Source organism: Canis lupus, chromosome 31 (assembly GCF_003254725.2).
Source record: "Canis lupus dingo isolate Sandy chromosome 31, ASM325472v2, whole genome shotgun sequence".
Lineage (NCBI taxonomy): Eukaryota > Metazoa > Chordata > Mammalia > Carnivora > Canidae > Canis > Canis lupus.
Genome location: NC_064273.1, coordinates 29,262,037 through 29,287,450, shown reverse-complemented (window position 1 = coordinate 29,287,450; position 25,414 = coordinate 29,262,037). Strand labels below are relative to the sequence as shown.

At 41.7% G+C, this 25,414-nt stretch overlaps 1 long non-coding RNA gene across 1 annotated transcript in view; it reads right to left on the bottom strand.

Moving 5' to 3' along the window:
- The window catches only part of LOC125754100 (uncharacterized), a 67,609-nt gene extending 45,138 nt beyond the window's left edge, over positions 1-22,471 (bottom strand). The window contains exon 1 of the long non-coding RNA XR_007407520.1: positions 22,012-22,471. This is a non-coding gene — a long non-coding RNA (uncharacterized LOC125754100). The remainder of the gene's footprint in view (positions 1-22,011) is intronic.
- Positions 22,472-25,414: the final 2,943 nt, after the last annotated feature.

Here is a 25,414-nt window from a genome sequence, read left to right as displayed (position 1 = left end):
ATTCCTTGGCATGCTATACAAGGAAACTAATTTTGTTAGTTATTTACTATGTGTGAAATGCTCAGTGAACACACACACACACACAGAGTTTATTTATTTCTATATCCCAAATAGTTAAGAAAAGATTTTGTTAACCTTCCAACAACTCAGTGAATTCATATTATTTTTCACTTTGTTCTAGACCTTTTCACAGTCCAGCCCAATCTTTCTTGATAAAGTTTCCTCTCCTGCTCCTCATCGACTAAGCCTGAAACATGACTTCCCTGCCCTAACTTCCCCTTTTGAAGTTTTTTTCACACGTATAAGTCTTTGCCCACCTTGTCCCCTCTTCCAGGGATGTGTCTGCTTCACTTTCTCTACCCAATGAGACACTGCCGTTTGTGCCCTGTTCTCATACAAGACATCCTCCCTCTGAGTCTCATCACCATCTTTGCTGTAGGCAATCTCCTCCTTTTCAGCATTTCTGCAGCCCTGTGCTCATAACACATCTTTGTTTAGAACCTACTGTTAATGAGGCTTTTTCCCAGACACTGGGAATATGCTGATGAATAAAGCTAATCCCTGCCTTCAAAAGGTTGGTATTCTAGTAGGAAGAAATGGAACATAAACACATAAGTAATTTCAAATAGAAATGCACACATAAATGTCCCTCCCATCCCCAGGGGGGTACAATCACAGCACATACCATCAAATATTAAAGTTGGTATCACTTCTCAGCCTTTTGGCTAAGATCAAGTGTAGAATTGGTATTTGGGTCCACATCCATCTCCCCCATTAGTCAATGAAGGTAGGCATCATGTCTTATTTCTCTTAGTACCACATCACTTAGCTTATATGCAGTAAGTATTTAAGAAAGGGAAAGAGGGCAGCCCAGGTGGCTCAGAGGTTTAGCACCGCCTTCAGCCCAGGGTGTGATCCTGGAGACCAGGGATCGAGTCCCATGTCAGGCTCCCTGCATGGAGCCTACTTCTCCCTCTGCCTCTCTCTCTCTCTCTCTCTCTCTCTCTCACTGCCTCTCTCTCTCTGTGTCTCTCATGAATAAGTAAATAAATAATCTTTTTTAAAAAAGGGAAAGAAAGAAAAGGGAGAAAGGAAGAAAAGGAAGGAAGGAAGGAAGGAAGGAAGGAAGGGAGGGAGGGAGGAAGGAAGGGAGGAAGGGAGGAAGGCAAGCAGGCAAGAACCTTTCATAGACAATTTGTTTGGGCACAGAATCCAATTGTCAACATTTCAAACTCCAAAAAAATCTTCTGATACCTTAGTAGAAAATCCTGGCATGATAATTTGCCTCATTTTCAAGTTATTCATATCAAGCCACCTGAATGGCTCATGCTTTTCCCATTTCCCCCTCATGGTCATTGCACAACATCCAGCCATTTGACAAGGAGAGTAAAATTGCATCAGACTTCCCAGTTTTGAAAGCACAAAGACTATTTCTGTCTTGGATGAAGTTCAGTCCCAGGAGCATCAATGCCAGCATCCTTTCTAAAGTTAATTTATTTCTCCATCTGTACCATTCACGAATCTACCCATTTGAATTCACAGGAGAGGGTGGTAGCTGCATGAACTCTATGCTACAGGAGGCAGTAAACTAGTCATTCCCTATTAGGGAAATGCACCATTATGGCAAGATATCAGATGTGTTCTTCATGCTCCCACAGATAGCATGCAGCCTATAGATGGAGGGGGTCCTGAGAATTTTCAGCCTTCTACCTGGAAAGTAGAAGAGTGGCTTTGGTGGATCACAGGCATGATCACATTTCACATTATTTGTGGTTCCCTAATTAAGATTACTTTTGGTTCAGGTGGGAAAATGGTACATATTCTTTGATTGCTAGCACAAGTATATGAAGGAAGGTACAAGAGGACATACCATTTCATGTCCTGTCTCTGTGGTTTTAACCCCAGTACCTTATGTTTTCTATGCTCCCTCTCAATATATTCAGATTTACATATGTGTGTTTGCATATACATTTTTATACAGCTTGCTGTGTTGCTGAAAGAATTTCAAACAGTTTATGAAATCATTTAAAATATAATAAGATTGTATGGCTTAAAAGTGGAATACAATTTCCATGTGATCTTGACTTGGAAATGAGATCAACCTACTACACTAGATCTTTCTCACTGAGATTTGCTAAAACATAATTAGATCCTTCTGTATAGGTGCATAAGGCTCCAAAGAAAATAATGTTGCTAACAGAAATCCAGGCCAGTATCCCTGGGAATGGAGAAGATTATGTTCCACATTTTGGGCATATTTTTGCACAATAAATGAAAGGGAATCGTTTTCTGCCTGGTGAGCAGTTGTGAAGTTCTAAATGCTTTAGTTTCTCAACCTTGTTATGATGGGCAAAGGAGGTGGGACAGAGGACCAAGGGGTTAGAACGTTCTCTAAAAAGAGAGTTACTACATTTTTATTTCATATTGGCCTGTAGACAGTTTGGAAGAAGGAAGAGGTGGGCAATACTTCGGAAAAAGGAGAAACAACAGGGAGAAGCACATCACTTCAGCATTGAATATGACAACACAGAAATGTTGAGAACCATGGATTTACACAGATATGGACTAGGAAGTAAAGATACGGCATAGGAGTTAACATCATAGGTCTGGCCCACATTGGCCTGTGTTCTAGCATCAGCTCTGCTGTTTACTAGCTGTGTGACCTTAGGCAAGGTCACTTAGCTTCTCTGGATCCAAGTGCACAAGGTGTTTATTATTCTTAGCTCCCCTGTTGAGGCCAGGGAGCCAAACTAGAAGACCTCTTAAGAAAATTCCCCTTCCACTTTCAGAGGCACAGTGCAATAAAGAGGTGCTTGAGAAACTGGTGAGGAGGCTCCGTCCAACTGGGTAGGCCTGGGAGAAATGTCCTTCTATTTTTCCTAGCTGGGTCTTGGGTGGATCAAGCTCAATTGGGCTTCCAGGGGCCTGTCTAGATTCTCCAGAAGTATGTCTTAGCTCTTAACAGCTCATTATGGAAAAGACTAGTGATAAAAGACTTTGTACATCTCTTTCAAACATCTGCTTTTCCCTCCTTAGTGGTTTACAAATCTGCTATCCTAAATTCAAAAGTATAGTATTTGTTCTAAACAAAAGAAAACAAAACAAAAACAGAGGAAAATGGCCTTAGAATGTGACCTTTCAGATTTCCTTCAGTAGGTGCCAGCAGCACTGAAGCAAACAGCCTTCACCCACCTTCACCTTCTTTTCCCTTCTAACTTTCTATACATTATTTACAAACTTAGTAAATATTTCTTTCACATACAAACTCTCTAGGCCCACATGGAAACTTAAAAGCAAATAAATTATTTGCATTACATCTAGGGACAATTAAGCACATTTTATTTTATGTCCTGGAAAAGGAGTCTAAAGTACTTTAATTCCAGCAGTCAGCCTGAGACAAAGGGCTTTGTACCCATAGCTGCTGAGGGTTCATGGAGGAAGCCCACCATTATATGCACCCTGGGGTCTCCAGAGGTCCAGAAAGAACAGCAGACAAGAGCAGACCTGCATCTCCTTGGAGAATGTGGTTGGGAGTTCCAGATAGAGTGCCTGGAATCACAAACACACAGATTTTGATGGATTAACAGAAGGACTTAGAACAGGATCCAAGAGAGGACCTAGCTAGGTGGCCACCTTACACATTCTTCAGGGTCTTCGGGATACATGAAAGACTTAAATTCTAAGCCGGTGCACTGGGAAACCATTGAAGGCTTTGGAGCAGGGCTGTAAAGTGCTTTGGTTTCTACTTAGAGGAGACTACCCTAGCTGTAGGAGAGAAGGCCACAGATGAACATAGTCCCAAACAGTCATGGGAAGACAAGTAGGAGGCTAATGGGTACCCCATGTGAGAAGTACTGGCACTGGACCTGGGATGGGGGAGTAGAGATGGAGAGAAGTGGATGGACTGCAGACAGAAGTTTGTGTTAGAGGAGAGTGAGTTGCAGGAGCAACTGATTAAATGGTGGCTCCACTTCCAGAAGGGGTGTACAGTCAAGGAGCAGGTCTGAGGGGGAGGTCAAGAGGTCCACTTGCAATCCCTGAGGTTGAATAACTCACAGGAGCTCCAAGTATAGTTGGTAAGGATGTGAGCAGATCTGAGTATCCCGGAACTTAGAGTGGAGACTGAGGCTGCTTTCTTCAGGTTGCTTCATCAGGCCCCACATTCACGAGACAAGCCTAATGAATGACAATCACAGAACCTAGAACTTCCAACGGAGTCTGCTATTTACCCCAGATCCCATTAGCCCCAGTCTCAGGAAGGCTTAACAGTCACTGTCACAACATTTAGAAAATGTTGAAATCCAACCACAAGTACTCCAGTTTAATTGCCAAGAGGGCACCAGAAGAGTTAAACGCATAGTAAGTATCAAAATTACTTTATTTATCCCCAAGCATTTCCCATATTACAGTTCATATACTCAAGTCCCAGTATAATAAAATCTGGATTAAGCTGTTGTAGAGCTTAATAGAGCCAAGTCACGATGCCAAGTTTCAGTTAATACATTTTAAATGAAAACACACCGGCAAGATTTAGAACAAGGGTCAGGAATCGTAAAATAAATACCACAAAATAATTCTCCATTGTGAAATGATGGGCGTCACGCCCCTGGGAGTCTAAAATCTCTTCTGAATTAAACAGGCTTTTCACTTGAAGACAATTAGCAAACCACGGGCAGGCTCTGCTCTTACCTTTAGAGAGGGGAAGAGAAGAAGAAAACTTAAAAAGGGAGCCAGAATCTTGCTACCTCTATGTCTAAGCTTGGTTCTAGCCATTGTCAAAATACCATTGCTCTGGTTCAAGAAACTGACCAACCAGCAACTGGGTTGGTGCCTAGGGAAGAAAAACCTGGTAGTGCAAACTTCTAGAACCTTCTAAAAGCTGAATGAACTCGTATTTCAGGAGACATCTCTGTTCCCTGAGAGCTACAGGTAGTGAATTAAAACTGTTTCCCACCCAGCCCTCTAAAGCCATCCTCATCATGAATCCTGCTGTAGAATTCAGTTCTCCTCTCAGAGGAGCAATCTCTACTACAGATATTTTTTGCTGCGGTGCTAGTGAAGGCTTGGGGTCACTGTCAACTGCAGGAGCTGCTGAACTGAACGGGCCCTTGGTTTGCCTTAGCTGGCCAGTGCCAACCCCTGCAGGCCGAGCTGGCGAGGCCTTCTCTTTAGGAGCTCAGAGCTCTGTGGTCTGACAGGCAAAGACAGGGGCAGGACACCATATTGAAACTCCAAAATACAGAGACTGTCCTGACTTGATGGGAGCTTTCTGGGAAGGCCATGTGTGTTTCTCATAGGGAGACATCCCGGCAAGATGAATCTTTGTTGGGTGCCACGGTCCTAGGCCTTGCTGACTGTTTTGCCTCCTGGCTCAGTTCCTCATGCCAACACTCACAGCATGGTGACTAACTAAAATGCCCCCCCCCTCGCATTATTATACACTCTCCTTAGGGAAGTGGTACCACTAGTAAGAATCACTGTTGAGGAAACCTAGGGACAGGAGTTTGAGACCTAGAACTGTGTCTTCTCTCTACCTGAGTCACATGCAGGCAAGGAAATTATTTCCAGTCTCTCTGCCCCCTAAATTAAACCACGATGCGTGCCCCACCAAAGGTCAGCTGGATCTTTCAGTGAAACTCAGGGCTGTCTCTGTTAGGGGTGCTGTTCTCCCTAGCCAGTTCTGTCTCTGAGGTTGGTCAGCATTCCTCAGTGGCCTGAGTGACAGGCCATGTTGCCACCTTCCGTTGCCTTACATGGGCCTCCATGACAGCACATATCACCCAACCCTCAGGTCACAGTTCTCTCCCTTTCTCACACAATGGTTGGGATACCTGTCCCTTTATACTAGGGTCCAGGAAGAGTCATTATCAATAAGTGCTCTCACAGGTTTTTATATTTCTTGAATGTGAGGACATGAGGATGTATCAATAGTTTAATTCTGTGAGCAGAGAGGCTAGGAATAGTTGCTGGTTGATGTGACTGGTAGCTTAACTATTTGTAACAGATAACTCTGCTGCCGCTGGGCCAAGGCTGGAATAAATGTGGCCACACATCTGAACTGAATTTTGACAAGACCCTGTTTCTAGACTCCTGTATGTCAAAAGCAGCAATGTCTACCACAAAATGGAGGTTTTTGTCCTTAAAAAAGGTGATATCAAAGAGAGAAGTGATGACCAGTTTCTGAGCTGTATTTATAGTGCTATTAATACATTGGCCCCAAACCACAGGTGATCCCATGTGGTAGAGGTAAGTGAGGAAAGAGGATACTTTTCTGAGGGCTTACACATCCAAGCATTTATGAAACTTAAAGTTACCAATGCGGGCAACAGAGTGGGGTCATGGCCCAGCATGGATGACTCCTGAACTCACCATCAAGCAGAGTGACTATAGCAGTCTTCAGGCCAAAACATTAATATTGTCTGCCCTAATTAAATCTTCTCTGAAGGGGGCCTATGCAGGGCTATAATGCCTTGTGAGAGCTTTGGAAAGCCAAGCAGCTTGTGGCCACCATGTCTGGCTCAGAGCAAATAAACAACAATCAACATCTTGGCCCAGAATATAAACCTAGACAACTTTCAGGAGAGTTATTTTCCAAGGGTTGGATCAGTGTTTCTCTTCATCATTATATATATATAATATATATATATTTCATTTTCATGCACATTGCTACTACTGGCCTCTAGCCAGGTCTAGTCTGCCAAGAGCAGGAAAACTATGAGAGAATCTTTTTTTTTTTTTTTTTTTTTACATTTCTAAACTCACTAGAAACAAAAGGTGTAAGGAATCTAGACAGTGGTTGGTGAGAGGACAAGAAAAAAAGAGATGCATGCTTTGGGGGCCAGAGTACAGAGACATGGTAGAGGAAGAATATCCAGTGCTCAAAAATAAATTGTGATAGGATGGGGATGAAGGAAAGAAAAGAACAATCAAGGGAAAGTCCACATTCCAAGGCTGGTGTAGAAGAATGATGGATCCTTCAATCTATAAACTTGGGGAGTCTATGCCATGTTCATGCTTTTATTTTTTTTTAATTTTATTTATTTATTCATGAGAGACACAGAGAGAGAGAGAGAGGCAGAGACACAGGCAGAGGGAGAAGCAGGCTCCTTGCAGGAAGCCTGATGTGGGACCAATCCCAGGTCTCCAGGATCACACCCTGGGCTGAAGGCGGCGCTAAACCACTGAGCCACCTGGGCTGCCCCATGTTCATGCTTTTAATGACTCTTTCTATGTGCATGGTCAAGTTCAAAGTATCACCATGGTAAGGGTTTGTATCCAGCATTTCACCAGTTCAGGGCTTCCTCCAGGATCTGCTTCCTACCCTCAAACCCTCTAATTGCACAAAATTTCATCTTGCTGTTTTCTACCTAGATTCTCCTTCCTGTTTCACCTCTGTGAATTGGTGACATTTTGGGGTAACCTGGCTGGCTTTGATTTGTCATCATATCTTTTACTTTTGTTTACAAAACCCATCTTTTATGATCCATCACCTACATCCAACCCATACGCATCAATAGCCCACTCCATGACCTGTAGCTCTTGACAAGTGGAGCCCAACTTTTTATTTGACCTAAGGCTAGGATATGCCACATACCAGGCTGACTTGCAGTTCTAATCGCCTGACTCAAGAGAGGGGAAAAGGGAAGAGAGGGGAGACAGAAAGGGAACTTGTCAAACAGAATACAAGTTTGTTTTCATATGTGTAAATGCAAAGTGGTGGTCTATTTAAGTGAACAAGACCAGAGAGCACTTAGAAATTGGGTCTGGAGATCAAAAGTTAGGGCTAAGGGTAAAGTTTGAGAGTCATCAACATAAAGGTAAAAGCTGAGTCAATGGTGGTGCTCTGTATAGCAACTTCCAGCAAACTGGTCTACATTTTCACTCATCCTTACATTGTTACTTCTCATCTCTGTATTCAAGGTGTATCCCCCACTTATGGTCATAATTCCATCCCTTCTCAACTCCTTTCCTACCAGCTTTTAATCTTCAGTCTACAAACATGTTCAAATCTCTCTTGTCTTTAAAACAACAACAAATTAACAAACTAAAAAAAAAAAAAAAAAAAAAAATCCCTCCTCTGACCCTGACCCTCCCTCCAGCCACTGCATTGTTTTTATGTTTTTGGCTTTCCCAAGAAGTAAGGAGGTTTGCTTGGAAAAAGGATAGATACTGCCTTTACTTTCCATTTTTCATCAACATCATCTCTTTCTGAGGTCCACCACTAATCTCTATGTCTTCAAGCACAGTGGATTTGCTTCAACATTCATTTTATTGGATACTTCTTCATTTAGCATTGTAGTTCCTTGGATTGCTCTGTTCCTTGGCTCTGTGACTCATCTTTCTTGGTTCTGTTTAGTCTTCTCTGACCTTTTCTCACTGGATTTCTTCAAAAGCTCCTCCTGTGGAACCACCATACTGGTATTTCCATAAGTTTTAGCCTTGGACCATATCTTCTCTCTTTCAGCATGCTCTCCATGGGTGATCTCTGTCATAAATTTCTAATTTAATTCCATTATTAAAGAACAAAATCCATATGACTTCACTTTTTTAAAAATTATTGAGACTTATTTTATGACCCTACATATGACCTATCTTAATGAATATTCCATGTGCAAATTTTAAAAATGAGTATTCTGTTGTTGTTATGGAGCATTTTAAAATAAATGTTAATTATATCACCTTGTTGACATATTGCTCAAGTTCTTTATGCTTATTGATATTCTCTCCCACCAGTTACAGAGAAAGGAGTGTCTTAAACTGTAATTATGGATTTATCTGTTTGTCCTTTCAGTTAAGTTTTTGCTTTATGTATTTTGAAGTTTGATTGTTGATGAATAAACACTTAGAATTGTTATTTCTTCTTGAAAAATTGATCGCTTTATCATTATGAACTCCCCTTTATCTTTGGTAATATTCCTTGTTCCAAAGTCTAATTTGTCTGATGTTAATATAGCAAATTCAGTTTTCACTGTATTTGTGAAAGTTAGCATGGTGTATGTTTAAAATCCTTTTACTCTTAACCTATTTGTGTCTTTGTACATAAAGAGAGTTTACTGTAGGAAGCACATGGTGCAATCTTGCATTTTTATCCAGTCTGACAATCTCTGCCTTTTAGTTGGGGTTTTTTTGAACATTTATATTTAATGCGATTATCCATGTGCTAGAGTTTTCGTTTACCATCTTCCTTTTTTATTTCTATTTTTCCTATCTGTTTTTTATTCTTTTTCCCCTCTTTTACTTCCTTCTTTTGATTAATTGAGACTATTTGTGATTTAGTTTATCTCCATTACTAGAGAGTAGTAAAAAAGGTGGAAATAAATCTGGTGAGTATGATGTCATGAAAGCCAACATAAAGAATATTTCAATAGGAATAATCAACTATGTTAAATGCCTCTTTGAGCTTGAATATAAACAGAAAACAATGACCACAGAATTTAGCAATATGAAGATCAAACTGATGACCCTGATAGGAATGACCACGGTGAAGCAATGGGTTGTAAACCCAATCTAAATGAGATGCATAAAGGATAAAAGATGAATAAGTAGAGACAGGTTATCATGGACAACTGAAAACATTTTGCTGTAAAAGGGAGCAGAGAGAATGTGGTGGTGATCAGAAAAGGATGTAGTATCAACACGGACTGTTTTTAAGAAGATAAATATAAGAATATGTTTGAATGCTGATGAAAATGACCCTGCAAAGAAAGAGATTGATAGGTTTATGTTAGAGGAGAAAGAAGAAGAAGAAAAAAGAGATAACATAATGAAGAGACCAAATTTTGGTAGGATAAGATCAATTGTCATTTGTGAAAAGAAAAGCAAATGTGTGTTACAGACATCAGATCAGCTGGTTATTTATTTATTTTTATTTTCCAAGTTCCTCTTCCTATTCTTTCATGTTTTCAAAGATGAATGAGCATAGATCATTAGCAAAGGATATATGCGTGTAGAAATTGTGTAACAAAAGGAGTTATAAATCACAGGGCTTGAAGGTAGAAGTTAGTTCCAGATGAAGGAATCAGTTTTCTTAGAAGTGGTATCATTCAAGCTAAGTGTTGAAAAAAATGGGTAGAATTTGAGTAAGTACACATTCATTTATTCATTCATATTTAGGAAGAGATTATAACCACTATGATGTTTGCCATAAACAAGATGGGGCCGTTGCCCTTAGGAACTGCTAGTCAAAACTAGGAAATGGTTTTCCAGTCAAAAGAAAAACTAAGAATAGAGGGAGGATAATAAATGAGAAATAAGGGTAAATGGGCAAGCGATAGCCAAATTATGGAAGACCATAGGTAGAAACCTAAGAAATGATGAGTTACTGAAGATTTTCTAGCAGAGGCATGAAGAGATTGAGCTTTACAATGGGCTACTCATCAGAGTTTGTCTATTGTAGGGAAGCCAGGAAGCCAGAAGGCAGAGAGTGCAGGATCTCATACCTATAAAGAGTCTTAAATGGAAACTTCTGACATTATCTCTAGATAGGCTTATATATCATAGTAATACATTATTAGAATTGAGAGAGGGCCATGTTTAGCCGCCTGATTTTAAATGTTTGTCCTAATACTGGTCCACACAAACTGTAATACCTCTGTCTTTTTATCAATCTTATGAGTGAGACAATTATATTAAACTCAGATTTTTATATTAAAAAGATTAATTCATTAAATGGAAATGGTTAAAATATTTTACCACTTGGGGAACTTTGAGTGTGTGTGTGTGTGTGTTAAATACCAGAATCTTTAAAGAAATGGAATTGATAAAGACTCAACTACTGAGAGGCTCTGCTTGCAAACAGAGCATTATTACCTTTCATAAACTTATAACAGCTTTCTTAATTCTATAGTACTTTATAGTATGCTAAGAAGCATCAGAGATCAAATAGATGGTAAATTATTACAATTCTTTTATTAATGTCAACTTTTGTCTTATCATATTAGCAATGGTCAATATTGTATCTCATTCTGCCTTTGAAGACACTCTGTGCCAATTAATATTCCCAGTTCATTGACATTTTTAAAGGTTTTCAAAGTAAACAATTTGACATAGTTTCATTTCAATGCTTTGAAATTCAACTGAGATTAATAGAACTAAAGAAAAAATACAAAATTCTTAACAAACACAAGGTGATTACTAAATGAAACTGTGATGAAAAGTAAAAGATACTTATCTGAGTTTGAGTTACTGGTAAGTGAACCCTGTATATAGACAAAATAAGAACATATACTAAGTAATTCTGAGAGTAGAAACGAATGTCCCCAAAACACATGAATCCATAGCCTTCATTTTCTGCTTTCTCCACTGGACTTGACTAACATAGGAATGGAGTAGTCGAGCACCTATGCAGAATTTTGTGAAGAGAACTACAAATGTATGAACGTTTCCTGACTCAGAAAATCTTCCTTGCTATTTCTCCATTAAAGGTTAATCTCTTTGGTTAAGTATTAGTCTGTTTTTTCTTCTTTTTAAAAATCCAAATATTTCTGGGTATTTGACCATAAGAAGTGATATCCAAAGCTTAGAAAAAGAAAGAAAGAGGGATGCCTGAGTGGCTCAGTGATTTGGTGCCTGCCTCCAGCCCAGGTGTGATCCTGGAGACCTGGGATCGAGTCCCACGTCAGGCTCTCTGTGTGGAGCCTGCTTCTCTCTCTCTGCCTCTCTCTCCACCTGTGTCTCTGCCCACCCCCCTCTCTCCCTCTCATTAATAAATAAATAAAATATTTTTTAAAAGAATGAAGAAAGAAAGAAAGAAAGAAAGAAAGAAAGAAAGAAAGAAAGAAAGAAAGAAAGAAAGAAAAAAGAAAAGAAACCTCATCAGCCAGGACCCTGGATTTGCAATTGGATATGGTAATTGTGTGGGCTTTAGCTTGACTTTAGGCAAATATATATATATATATATATATATATATATATATATATATATATATATAAATTTTGTTAGAAGGAGGCATATTTTGAACCATAAATATGAGAAGGATCTGTGTATTTGCTGTGGGACTAAGGAGTAGAATGTTGTGGACATCTGTGTTTTTTATCTGTCCCAATATTTCCTTTAGGGAATTGCTCCTTTTCTATAGAAATGATGTCCTTATGGATAGAAGGACAACCCCAGCATGACTGGTGTAAGATTGAGCAACTAATATGGACCCTGATGATCAAAGTATCCCATTATTCTAACCAAAAACTCTGGTTCAAGTCTAAATCCTTCCCTGGTATTCTTCTAGATAAGCTGGAACAAAATATCAATTTCAGAGGTCAGGAGATCCCAGATAAAAACAGAAGTAGGGGAATAAAGTGCTGACCTAAGAAACTTTGGAAATGGGTAGAGTCTGTAAGATTAAAAGCCAGAGGAATGTACATAGACACCGCACTGCATTCCATCTAATAAAGTTATTTCACATAAGGGAACAAGTTAATGACTTTCAAAATACTATCTATGTATATTGGAATTGGGCAGTTAAGTAAATGGATAGCATGTGGAGAGAGTTGAGTTTCTTACTTTTGGGGTGGGAAGTTACAGATAAGAAATAAGAGGAGGCTAGAATAATCTATGTAGTAATGGAGTAGAGTTGGAGACATCAGTATGAACTCATATTTAGCTTAAAACAGATACCGATGGTTATGTGTGTATAAATATTTGTAGCTAGGTGTATAGACACAAGTTAGTATACACACATATTCCTCTTACTCTGTCAACTAAGAGACCAGAAGCAATGGCCATCCAGATCTTGGTTTATAGTAACATTCTCCAATAAAAGGGACCATGGCTCCTTGGAGAAATGCTGATTCTAAGACAGGGGCAGAAAATATACAAGATGATCCTGGAACATCTTGTAGTGCCAGAAAGTAAGGAAGTACTCAAAACCAAACCAAAACAAAAACAAAAAACAACTCACATTGTTGGGGTTATGTCAAACTGAAAGAGTTCTCAATGTCCAAACCTGGAAAAATTTGAGCAACAAAATTTGAAACACAGTTTTGGGTTATAACTCAATGTACAAAGTAAATATCAATAAGCCCATCCTGTTATAAATAAATGATTGCATAAATAAATAAATGGGGGAGAATAGGCAAATCTCTTGTGAAGGAATTTAAAGTAATTTATACAGAATGAGGTATACCCTCAAGATGACAAAGTATAACTCCTCACTCTTTAAGTATGGACTGTGCACAGAAACTTTCTTCCAAAGAGGACAGTATGGAAAGGGAGACAAAAAGTAAATTTACGGTGTAGGAATCTGACAAACATTACCTCAGATGATCCAAGTTAACATCCACAGTAATAAGTCATATCGATACCTTTAGTGTACCTTTGATATTATGTAATGAGAATGGCATTTAGCTCCCCAAAACCCATAGCCCCAGTGTAATCATGAGGAGAACATCATACAAATCCTACAAAATACCTGAACAGTACTCCTCAGAATTGTCAAAGTCATCAAAAACAAAGTCTTAGAAAATGTTACAACCAAGAGGAACATAAAGATACAGCAATTAATGTAAATGTAGGATCCTAGATGGGATCCATAAAAGGGACATTAAAGAAAAACTGGGGAAATCTGAAAAAGGTATGCACTTCAGTTAAAAAGAATGCATCAATATTGGTTCATTAATTGTGACCAATATTCATACTCATACTCAGATTAGATATTAGTGATAGGGGAAACTGGGTATGGGGCATATAGGAACTCTCCGTGCTATCTTTTCTTTTCTTTTTAAGATTTATTTATTTGAGAGAGAGGAGTGGGGAGGAAGAGGAAGAGAATCTCAAGCAGACTCCCCACTGAGTGCAGAGCCTGATGCAGGGCTCAATCTCATGACCCTGAGATCATGACCTGAGCTGAAACCAAGAGTCAGATGCTCAACCGACTGAGACACCCAGGTGCCCCTCTCTGTGCTATCTTTACAATATTTTTACATATCTTAAAATAAGATTTGTTCTAAAATTAAAAGTTCATTAAAATAAAATTCAAGAGTTACTAAAAAAAAAAGAAACGAAACAAAACGAAAAGAAAAGAAAAGAAAAGAAAGGAAAGGAAACCTGCACCAACCAAGCCAGCTCTCCTTCCAGCACTACTTGGAACCAGGAACTGGCTCACTGATTCAGAAGATCCTGGGACCTGTACAGTCCTTTTTGATCATCATAGTTTCTACAGACTTTCTGCTTCCTGCCCTGGGTCCCCTAGCTCTGATCCTTGGATCTGCTTGGGTTACCCTTCTTGAACCCACACCTTCACAAGACCCTACTGAGAGGCCCTCTTCTCTTTCACATCATCATCTGCAGGTACCACTAGGCATCCCAGGCAAGACACTAGCCTAATGTGAAACTTCACTCAAAGCCAGTGAATACTCAGGAAGACCGTGTTTTAACACAGCTGCTTCCATTCCCCTCTGCTTCTGCCCATTTTAGTAGGAGGAGCTATTTGAAGGAGGAGCTACTTTTCTGCATGATACAATAAAAGGACTGACCAAAGAAATAAGACTTAAAGCATTCCCAGACTCTGAAGACTTAGAACATTCTCAGATTCTGATGCCCCAACATTCCTGTGCCCTTCCGCGAAGGCAATGAACAAGATCCTTTTTGCAAATAGCTTTTCAAGAGCTGAAAATCATGCATTTGATCCATAAAACTTGTTCTGGCCCTAGCTGCATATCCTAGGGTTATCCCTTTCCTTTTCTCTATCTCTACTGCCTTTGCTTCTATACATCAATGCATCAACTTAGTACTACAAAGACCCTGGGGAAAACAGATAAAGGAGACATTATCTGAGGGCACAGGTAGAGAGATAAACCTGTGAAGAGAAAATGTGAACCACTCCAAGAAGAATGTTCAAAATAAGCAAGACAATAGCCAGAGTCTTTGTTGGAGCCCATATCCACGGGTCAGCATCATGTTGCTGCTGCTGTGGTGTCAGGAGGCCTTAGTCAAGGGAGAATGAAGAGAAATCAGAAAAAGTATAGACTTTATCTGGAAAACAGCCAAAAGACACCTGGAAAGAGCCAAAGGAAGGGTGAGTAAAGAAAAAAGGAAATAGGACATGGGACATATTTAGTGAGTGCCATAACAAATTGCCACAAACTTGGTGACTCCAAATAACAGAAATTTATCCTCTTGTGGTTGTGAAGGGGAGAAGTCTCAAATCAAGGTGTTGGCAAGGCTGTGCTCCCTCCAGAGGCCCTAGGAGAGACTACTTCCTTGCCTCTTTCGACTTCTGGTGGCCACAGACATTCCTTGGCTTGTGGCTGTCACTCCAACCTCTGCCTCCATCTCCTATGGTCATCCCTTCTTCTCTGTGTCTGTGTCTTCTCTTCTTATTATTCTTACAGAGATATTTCTCATTGGATTTAAAGCCCACCTGGGTAATCCAGATGATCTCATCTCAAGCTGCCTGTCTGTACTTAGTTATATCCTTTCTCCAAATAAGGTCACAGTCAAAGGGTCATGGACATCCTTTGGGGGAGCCACCACACAAGATACTACACAGAATTTAGGAGAAAGGGTTGAAATAACTAGCTCTCGGGGCACCTGGGTGGCTCAGTGGTTGAGAGTCTGTTTTCCACTCAGGTCATGATCCTGGGATCCTGGGATCGAGTCCCGCATCGGGCTCCTCATAGGGAGCCTGCTTTTCCCTCTGCCTGTCTCTGCCTCTCTGTGTGTGTCTCTCATGAATGAATAAATAAAATCTTTAAAAAAGAATGAACTTGAAATAATTACTTCTCATGAGTATGAAAAACAAATGCCCCAAAGTTAGGTTGTTTGATGTTTGATGGTGAACATGTATGTTTTCATACATTGGACACAGAAAGAATGTGAAGCATTTGTGCTTCACTGGATTTCAACTTGAAAAAATACAGAAGCCCAGACTTCACCACAGACTAACGGAATGAGAATCTCTAGGGGATAAGTCCCAGATGTCAGTATTTTTCAAAGCTTCCCTGGTGATTCTAATGTGTGGCAAGGGCTAAGAATCACTGGGGGCTAGGTGAGACATGAAGGGTTGTGAGTTTTTATGAGGCTCCCAGGCCTCCCCCAGAGTAAATAGAAGAGAGCCTTGTCCTTTGTCAAGCCCACTAGCCCAAGCAGAAACGCTTCCATGCCTGGTTCATCAGGCACTTCCCAGCATTCAACTGCAAGAGATGTACCCTAGAACCTGCCCCTCTTGAGCAGGGGTGTATCAATGACATAATGGAGTAGACTCTTGGCTTCACTTGTTACCAGTATCTGTGCAGTCTCCCAGACACACATTCATTCCCCCACACACGTAATTACCTGACCACAAGTGACTCACACCTCTTTCTGTATGAGACCCTTTTCCCCAAATGGGGATATTCAAACCAGCACATAGTGATCTTTGTTAAGAACAGCATAGTTTTCTTAAAGGTGCTATCCCAGATGAAAACTAAATCTCTATCTTAATTATTTCTTTTCTAGTTGGTTTATACAAGGAACTCGATCAGGTGAGAAATACAAGAGTCAACTCATTAAAGTTATCAGATTTATATTAAAAGGAAAATTAGGTCTGCATTTACCTGAAACAACCATACTCTCTCAGTCAGATAACAAAAAATACATCAAATAGTATTTAAGTTGGAGTACAAATATGCTTTGATTGTTTTTAGTAACACTCTTCTACATGGGTGTCATCAAAGGAAGCACTGGGTTAACCAGAAATGAAGTCAAATTGACTTGCCTTTGAAAAGGAACAAGTAACTCACTATCCTGTAATCACTCCTTGAATCCACTGAAACGATCACTTCAAAGTAACTCCTTGGGCTCCACACCAATTAGTCTCAAAGCTATAGGCAATACCTGAGAGAACAATGCCCCATTGTTGAGAATGAGGAAAGGATGACTGGACACTTCTTGAGTTCGTCATTATGACTTAGCAAAAAAGAAACTGAAGACAAAGTCAAAAATACTTCCAGGTTAATGCAGGTTTTGAGTTGGTGGAAGGGGAAAGGGGACCTCAGAAGAATTCTGTGGGATGGTGACATGAGTGTCTAATGTTCTCAGAGAAGAGCATTAAATAAAGAATATTATGCTTCTTTTTTTTTCAGAATCCAATGCCTCCCATAAAGTAACCAAAGAATAAATAGTCCATTTATATAGGAAAAAACACAAAGAATAAATCATGACGTGGTGGTCATTAATTCTTTCATATTTTTCTGAATCTTTTTTTAGGACTATGATAGAATTGCAGATCCCTTGCCCTTGAAGTAGGGTATGGTCATGAGACTTGCTTTGGTCAATGAAATGGTGGAAGAAATGACATGTGTAACTTCTAGGCCACAGTGTTTAATGACCTAAACATAATTTGTTATTCTCTTCCACTTCCTCAGGAGTCAACAACATTTCTAATAGTGGATGCTCTACCAGTCTGGCTCCTACAATGAAGAGCAAGATCTCTGATCAACCCACACTGAAAATGTAGCCATGAGCAAGAAATAAACCTTTATTATCACCTTTATTAAACCTTAAGAAATCTTAAGTCACTAAGATTTTTGTGATGTTATTACCACACCTTTACCTAGCCTGACTAGATTTCTATATATGACATTGAAAGAAAAATATTCAGCTTCATAAAATTCAAGTCAACTGTAAAATACCATTTTGAGCATATAAATTAGCAAAAAAAGGAACTAAGTGACAAAAATCCAATGCTAGCAATACTGAGGATTTAAAAAATAACATTACTGATTATGCAGTTTGATGCAACATTCCTGGAGCATTATCTGATATAATCTAACAAAAGTCAAAAATACATCTTTAACCCAGTAATTTCCTTCTAGGAATTTATTTTGTGGAAATAATTTGAAGAAATTGTTGAAAATTTTTTATAGAGAATGGTTTACAGCAGCTTTAGTCATAATGGTCAAAATGCCCAACAATTAGATAAGGTTAAGTAAACTAAAGCAATTTAAAAATTTAATATGTAAATTCCTAAAACCAGTGGAAGAGTATATATGGCATACAGTTCAGTGAAAAAGTAGCCCACCTCTACACATGAATTAAAACTAAACATACTTTTAGCTCCTATAGAATAAGCAGATCTTTCCACTAGAATTTAATATACCCCATGTGGATAGGAATTTTCTAGATCCTGTTTCCTACTACATTCCAAGTATCCAGAATAATGCTTAGCACATGGAAGACATTCTGTCATATATTTAATGAACTGATTCATCAATTAATTAATTAACCTTCATAAAAACCTTCAAAGTCAAGTATAATGTTATTGTCCCTAAATTATAGCTAAAAATTAATTGTGTTTTTGAGAGGTTTTTTCCTTGGTTGGTTGGGGGAGGGCTTTTTTTCCTTTGCATATTTTTCTATGGTGTTTCAGCATTTTTAAGAATTCTCTCTGAAAAATGAGTGAAAATATCAGTGAGGGTGACAAAATATGAGAGACATCTAACTCTGGGAAATGAACAAGGGGTAGTGGGAGGGGAGGTGGGTGGGGACTTGGGATGACTGGGTGACGGGCACTAAGGGGGGTACTTGGCGGGATGAGCACTGGGTGTTATGCTATATGTTGGCGAATTGAACACCAATAAAAAATTTTTTTTAAAAAAGAATTCTCTCTGAATAGAGACGACAAATACCCACCATTTGCTTCGACGTGGATGGAACTGGAGGGTATTATGCTGAGTGAAATAAGTCAATTGGAGAAGGACAAACATTATATGGTCTCATTCATTTGGGGAATATAAAAAATAGTGAAAGGGAATAAAGGGAAAGGAGAGAAAATGAATGAAAATATCAGTGAGGGAGACAGAACATGAGAGACCCTAACTCTGGGAAATGAACAAGGGGTAGTGGAAGGGGAGGTGAGCAGGGGGTTGGGGTGACTGGGTGACAGGCACTGAGGGGGGCACTTGACGGGATGAGCACCGGGTGTTATGCTATATGTTGGCAAATTGAACTCCAATTTAAAAAAAAAAAGAATTCTCTCTGAAGGGATGCCTAATTCTTTAGTTCCCCCTCTCCACTCAACCCCTCCTAAGAACCTCTTCTGTGGTCCTCAATGGGCAGGAAGAGGCTCAGAGGTATACTGGGGCTTAGAAACCAAGCAGGGGGCAGGAGGGAGCTATCTTTAGGCTCTGTGTCTCTTATCTGTGTTCAGGTCCTGGCTCAAGTAAAGTTTTTTTTTTGTTTTTTTTTTTAAAGATTTTACTCATTTATTCATGAGAGACACAGAGAGAGAGGCAGAGACATAGGCAGAGGGAGAAGCAGGCCCCCTATGGGGAGCCTGAGGCAGGACTTCAATCCCAGGACCCCGGGACCATGACCCAAGCCAAAGGCAGGCATTTGACCGCTGAGCCACCCGGGTGCCCACCAGCAGGGTTTTCAACCCTTCTGAGCCCAAGCATGAACATGATGTCTTGGGTGAGAACATGAATATGAGCGAACTTGTAAACCATATAGAGTTATACAAGTTTGGGGGGCTCAGTTTCCTTATTTATCTGCTTCCTAGGATAACTAGAAAAACCCAAGAAAGAATGTACATAGAAGTGCTGTGTATATTATAAAGCTTTCTGACAGATTCCACTTTTGGTGAAAGAATCAGGGTAAAAGGGTAGGAAGAGTATGCACTAAAACTTATTGGGGTGGCTGTGGCTCCTATGAGCCTGAGTCGTCTGTCTCCTCCTCCATGCCCAGCATGTGCAGGCAAGATGTCCATACCCCACTGGTTAGTCCAAACACAGCTTTCCTTCCTGCCAGCCCTTAGACATCAGGTAACACCTACACGTTCAGGGCACATCCAGGACACACCAATGGGGGCTGATGAAAACCCACAGATTGCCCAAGCCTTTTTCCATCAGAGCTCTTCAGGGACACCTGAGGGAGATGAGTGCCAGATGTTCCTTGTATTAATTATCTATTGCTGTGTAACAAATTATCCTAAAACTTAGTAGCTGAAAACAACAAATGTTTATCATTTTACAATTTCTGTTGGTCAGGAATCCAGATGTGGTTTAGCTGAGTGCCTCTGGCTCAAGAACCCTCATGAGGTTTCAGTCAAGCTGTCAACCAGGGCTATGGTTTCATCCAAACGCTTGATTGGAGGGGGGTGGGGAGGAGGAGATCCATTTTGAGGCTCACTTATTTGGTTGTTGAAAGACCTCACCCTTTCCATATGGCACAGAGCTACCACACGACACGGCAGCTAGATTCTCCAAAGATGAGTGATCCAAGAGAATGGGAGCAGCCAAGATGGAAGATAATCTCCACAGTGGCATCCCATCATTTCTGCCATATTCTATTTGTTAGAAGTCAGTTGATAGGTCCAGCATGCACTGAAGGAGAAGGGATTACCAGACGACAGGGATCATGAGGGACATCTGGGAGGCTACCTTCCACTCTCCTTCTTTCTCACATTTCCTCCATAAGGCAGTGCTGATGCCCCCACCAGAAGCCATGCTACCTACCTGGCTCAGGGCACTGAATATCAGTCCTATCCCCAGAATGCTCTACAATGTCCTAGCAAGTTGGAAAGGTTACATCAGATCTACACACAAGAAGACTCATCTAGAAAAGCCCAGCCCAGGCCCATCTCTAACACGGTCTTAGTCCATTCAGGCTGCTATAACAAAGGTAACACAGGCTGGATGACTTTGAAACAACAATTCATTTTTCAAAGTTCTGGAGGCTGGGAAGTCCAAGATCAAAGTGCCAATGGATTTGGTGTCTGGTGAGAGCCTGCTTCTTGCTTCATAGACAACCATCTTCATGCCAAATCCTCATGTGGTTAAAGAGGCAAGGGGACACTCAAGGGTCTCTATTATAAGGGCACTAACCCCATTCATGGGGGCTCCTCTCTCATGACCTAATCAGATCCCAAAGCCCCACTTCCTAACACCGTCACATTGGGCATTAGGTTTCAACATGTGAATTTGGTGGGGGACACATTCAGTCAGTCTATAGCAAACACACACTGACTTAAAATGATGAATGTGTTAAGGAAAAATAAAGAACAGTGGTTAAGGGTATGCTCTGGAGCCAGACTATTTGGGCTGGAATCTTGATTGTGCCACCTAATTATGTGAAACCTTGTCCAAGTTTCTCACTCTCTCTGAGACTCGGTTTCTTCATCTCTAAAATGGGACCTATCTCATTGGGCCATACTAAGGACTAACGAAAACAATAGGTAAAGTACTCAGAACAGTGTCTGGCACACAGTAAACTCCCAAGATATGTGTATAGTTTATTCATGCTATTTTTTGTTGTTGTTGAAAATAAAAACAGAAGATCTATCCTGGAAAGAGGATCGGATCCCTAAGAGGGATCCTCTTGCCCAAACTTCCCTCTTAGTAGTCATGGACTTCTAAATATGGTATTCAAGTATTTTTTGAAAAAGAAGAAGATTCTCCAAGGAAGGCCAAGTTGTGTGCGCTGCATGTTAATGCTTGGCCATCAACACTTTACTCAGGCCATCATGAGCCATGAGAGTGGCAGAAGCACAATAGTGTGCTTTCTGTGTGTCTTTCCTAATCTGCAAAACAGATGCGGCCTGGACAGTCTCTGCTCCAGGCTGTCTTCAGGAGGAATGAAGCCCTACAACTCTGGCACAGGGTTCTGCATTCCCAGGGAACAGGATCCCCATAAATCAGGCCGCTGATTCCAACCTCAAACCCTGAAGCAGAGGGGTTCTTGGCAGAAAGCTCTTATTTTGTCCGCTTATGACTTTTTGTCTAATTACTTAGTCCTGTAAAATCCAATTGGTTGCAACTAGAAAAATGATGATTTTAGCTGTGATGTCTCGTTCACACTGAGCATATGTCTCCTGTCTGCGTCCCTTGGTGACTTTGAAAGCAAGAATAGCAGATTATGGCAAATTCCTCCCAGCAGACTCCAGTCCTAGACAGAAAGCCAAGCAGAGTAGAACATCCAAACCGAGATCACTTAGAAGTTGGGACAGACAAGGGGGCATGAACAGCCTCCAGGCCCTCGCCTGCCAGGGTGCCCACTGAGACCATGAAGCAGTGGGAAACACCTCCCCATGGACTCACCTCCTCAGGGCTGATGAGCCTGACCCCAGCTCTCCAGCTGCTTCACGTCAGGGGAGCTACACCACATCTGGAGCTTTGCCTCTTCATCTTTCGAGAAGCTTGTTCACGGCCTCTGCTTCTCCTTCTCTCCAGGGAATATGCTCTCCCTCTTGTCCTTAGGTTCCCTGCTCCCCAGATCTGGGTGTCTGTAAAACAGCTGGATGGCCTGAAAAAATATCAGCTTGATCCCCATTCCCCGTGGTGCCTAAGGGAGCTTGGCCAGGCTGCTTCACTTCTCTGAACTTCCGTTGTCTTCTCCACCGGAAGAGGGAGGCTGAGCAGCAGCTGACCCCTGCGGTCCTCTTTAGCTCTGTTTGCCTCTTCCCTAGGAGGATGGTGGTGGGTCCAAAGCAAAAGCTCCCTGCTGCCCACTGATAATCAGAGAGCAAGGCTTTCCTGCAGGAAGATGGGTGTGCCTCGTGGTCTGCTCAAGCCCATCCTCCCCGCCTCCCCACCCCACATCCAGCATGCCAGCGAGACAGGATGGCCCCTTGAGCCCCTTTCCCAGCAGCTGGAGGAATGAGCCTGGTTAGAAGACCCCAGCATGGGAGGGAGGCAGTTTGTCAATAAAAAGTAAATAAATACAAAAAAAATACGTTAAGATCCTCTTATAGGGAGCATACTTGGCAGTGAAGCTTAAATCTGTGTGGTGTGTGTGATGTGTGTGTGTGATGTGTATGTGTGGTATGTAGTGTGGTCTGTGTGGTGTGTATGTGTGATGTGTGTGGTATGGGGTGTGGGTGTGGGGCGTGGGTGTGAGATGTGTGCAGTGTGGTGCGTGTGTGTGGTGAAATGTGTGGTATGTGCGATGTGGTGTGTGTATGTGTGATGTGTGCAGTGTGTATAGTGTATGTGTAATATGTTTGCCTGGTGTAGTGTGTGTGTAGTGTGGTATGCAGCGTGTGTGATGTGGTGTGTATGTGTTTGTGTGGTGTGTGTAATGTGTGTGTGTGTGTGTGTGTGTGTGTGTGTGTAGCCAGATCCACCTTTTCAACACCTGTTGACACTAAGGATAAAAGTTTTTTTTTTTAAGATTTTATTTATTTATTCATGAGAGACACACACAGAGAGAGAGAGAGAGAGAGAGAGAGGCACAGAGAGAAGCAGGCTCCTCGCAGGGAGCCCGATGTGGGACTCGATCCCAGGCTCCGAGATCACGCCCTGCTCCGAAGGCAGATGCTCAACCACTGAGCCATCCAGGCGTCCCGATAAAAGTTTTTTTATTTGGGATCAGAACATTGGTATAAAGGGCATTTTGGGGGACATTGGTGGAACGTGAATATAGGCTATATATTACATTCAGTATTGTATCAGAGTTCAATTTTCTGAACTTCATAAACATATTGTGATTTAACAATGAGTTATTGTTATTACTAGTCATTACTAGTATTCAGAGATGAGGGATCATGGTGTCTGCAACTTATTCTCAAATGGTTCAGCAACTAATGGTAATGACATAATAGGTCTACACAAGGAGCGCTAAAAGCACACGCGCCAATGCCACTCCTGGTAAATGCAGGTCAAGGGCAGACAGACGTGCACTGTGCTCTTCTCACAGATTTCTGCACACTTGAAAAGTCTCCAAATAAAAGGTGAAAAACTAAGGAAAGTAAGAAATTTCAAAAACAAAATGGAGATTTTGAAAACATCCTAGTTCGGGCTTAGAGGCAGCAGGTATGAAGACAGGCGAGAGCCTCTGGTTCATGGCCCTCGTGGGTTTGAGCGCATCACAGTGAGCCGCAGAGCCGGGCCAGCCTTGCACTGCTGTGTTTTGCTGGAGAGAGCCCAGGAAGGGAGACCACTGTCAGTGGGTAAGAAAGACAGGCCCTGGGCCATTACCCCGTGGAAATCAAAGGCCCCCCCAAACGCAGGAGGCCACCAAGAGGGGCAGTACTTCAGCCCTGGAGGTGAGGGGACTTACTTCCCAAGGCATCTGATCTGACCCGTTGGAGTTTCAAATGGGGCTGCTACTCACCAAAATCTCCCTCTCTCCTCACCAAGCATCAGCACCTTCTTTCCTTCTTTAACCTCCGATTTGCTTTGCAGTGATTGATAAGGAGGAGGCTGGCAGTGGGTTGCCCCCAGAGGCAGGAGGGCTGGGCCCTTGGCCACCCATGCCACGTGACCCCAAGTCAACAGGTCTGCTCAGGAGACCTCAGTTCAACAGACATCACTAAGATCCAAGATTAGAAGGGGCGATACAACCACAGGTCTTTGGGGTGTCATTGCCTTTTCAAATCTTTGTGACTGTCCCCATAAAGGAAGACCATTATGATCACAAAAGCGTGGGCATCTGCTGCCCCACTGTACAGGAGGATGCTTGTAGTCATCTTGGGTTGGGGGAGCGCTGGGGTTACCCACAAAAAGAGGACTTGGAGGACAAAAGCATTCCTCTTTCCAAACATTGCTCCCCCTGTTACCAAGCAGCAGCACCTGCTCAGCCCATGAGGCTCTAGAATCTTCTGCCCCTCTGCCATTGCTTCATTTTCGTCTCCACTTCCCCTGATTTTCAGGCCTCCTCTGAGTCTACTTTGGGTTAAAATAGCCAAGGGCCAAGCTGGGACTTCAGTGTCCACTTGCCTGTGCCTCTTGCTTGGAAGTACCAGCCGGGCCCTTCCAGCTCCAAAGGTCCCAGATGCCAGGAGTGGTTTCCCCAAGGGACCACAAGAGGGAGACAGCTTTCTCTGCCAGGACGAAGAGCTGGCAGGCCTGTGTACCCAACCGTGTGCCCCAAACAAGTGCTTGGAAAGAGATCATTTAAGAAGGCATGCATAAGGGAAATCAGCAGGCATACAACCCTAGAAGTCATGACGCCAAGAAAAAAATCCCTCCCACCATGTTCTCTCCCATTCGCTGGCAATATATGAAGTCTCCAGAGTACACAGAAGTTTTGGGTTAATTAATGGATCCATCGGAGATTTCCGACTCCTACCCTTTCCATTTTGAATTTGGACTGACCCCACTCCTAATTCCCTTTTCTGCTTTTCCCTTTCCCCTTCCTAATCTGGGTAAACTGCACAGTCCCACTGACATGCTAGCACGGCATTCAGTGACAGAAAGAGAATCCTAGTAGACCCCTATCACTTCTCCACCCTGGTCCTCCCTCTCTTGAACCACACACACCTCTCTTCCTTGCCTCCATCTGGTTTGCCTGTACTGGAGCTTCAAGGACCCCATCCACCGCTCACCCTACCAGTGAGCCCCAGGGAGTCTTCTCCTCACCCATCCCTGCCTTTAGGAGGCCAGGTGTGTCCCCGGCCCCATCAGCACCTCCTGCCCACTGCCTGGCCCCTTGCTGGTGTGCTCTGCTCAGCATTTACTCTCACTTTACATCCTCTGCCTTCCACTCACCCCACAGCACGGT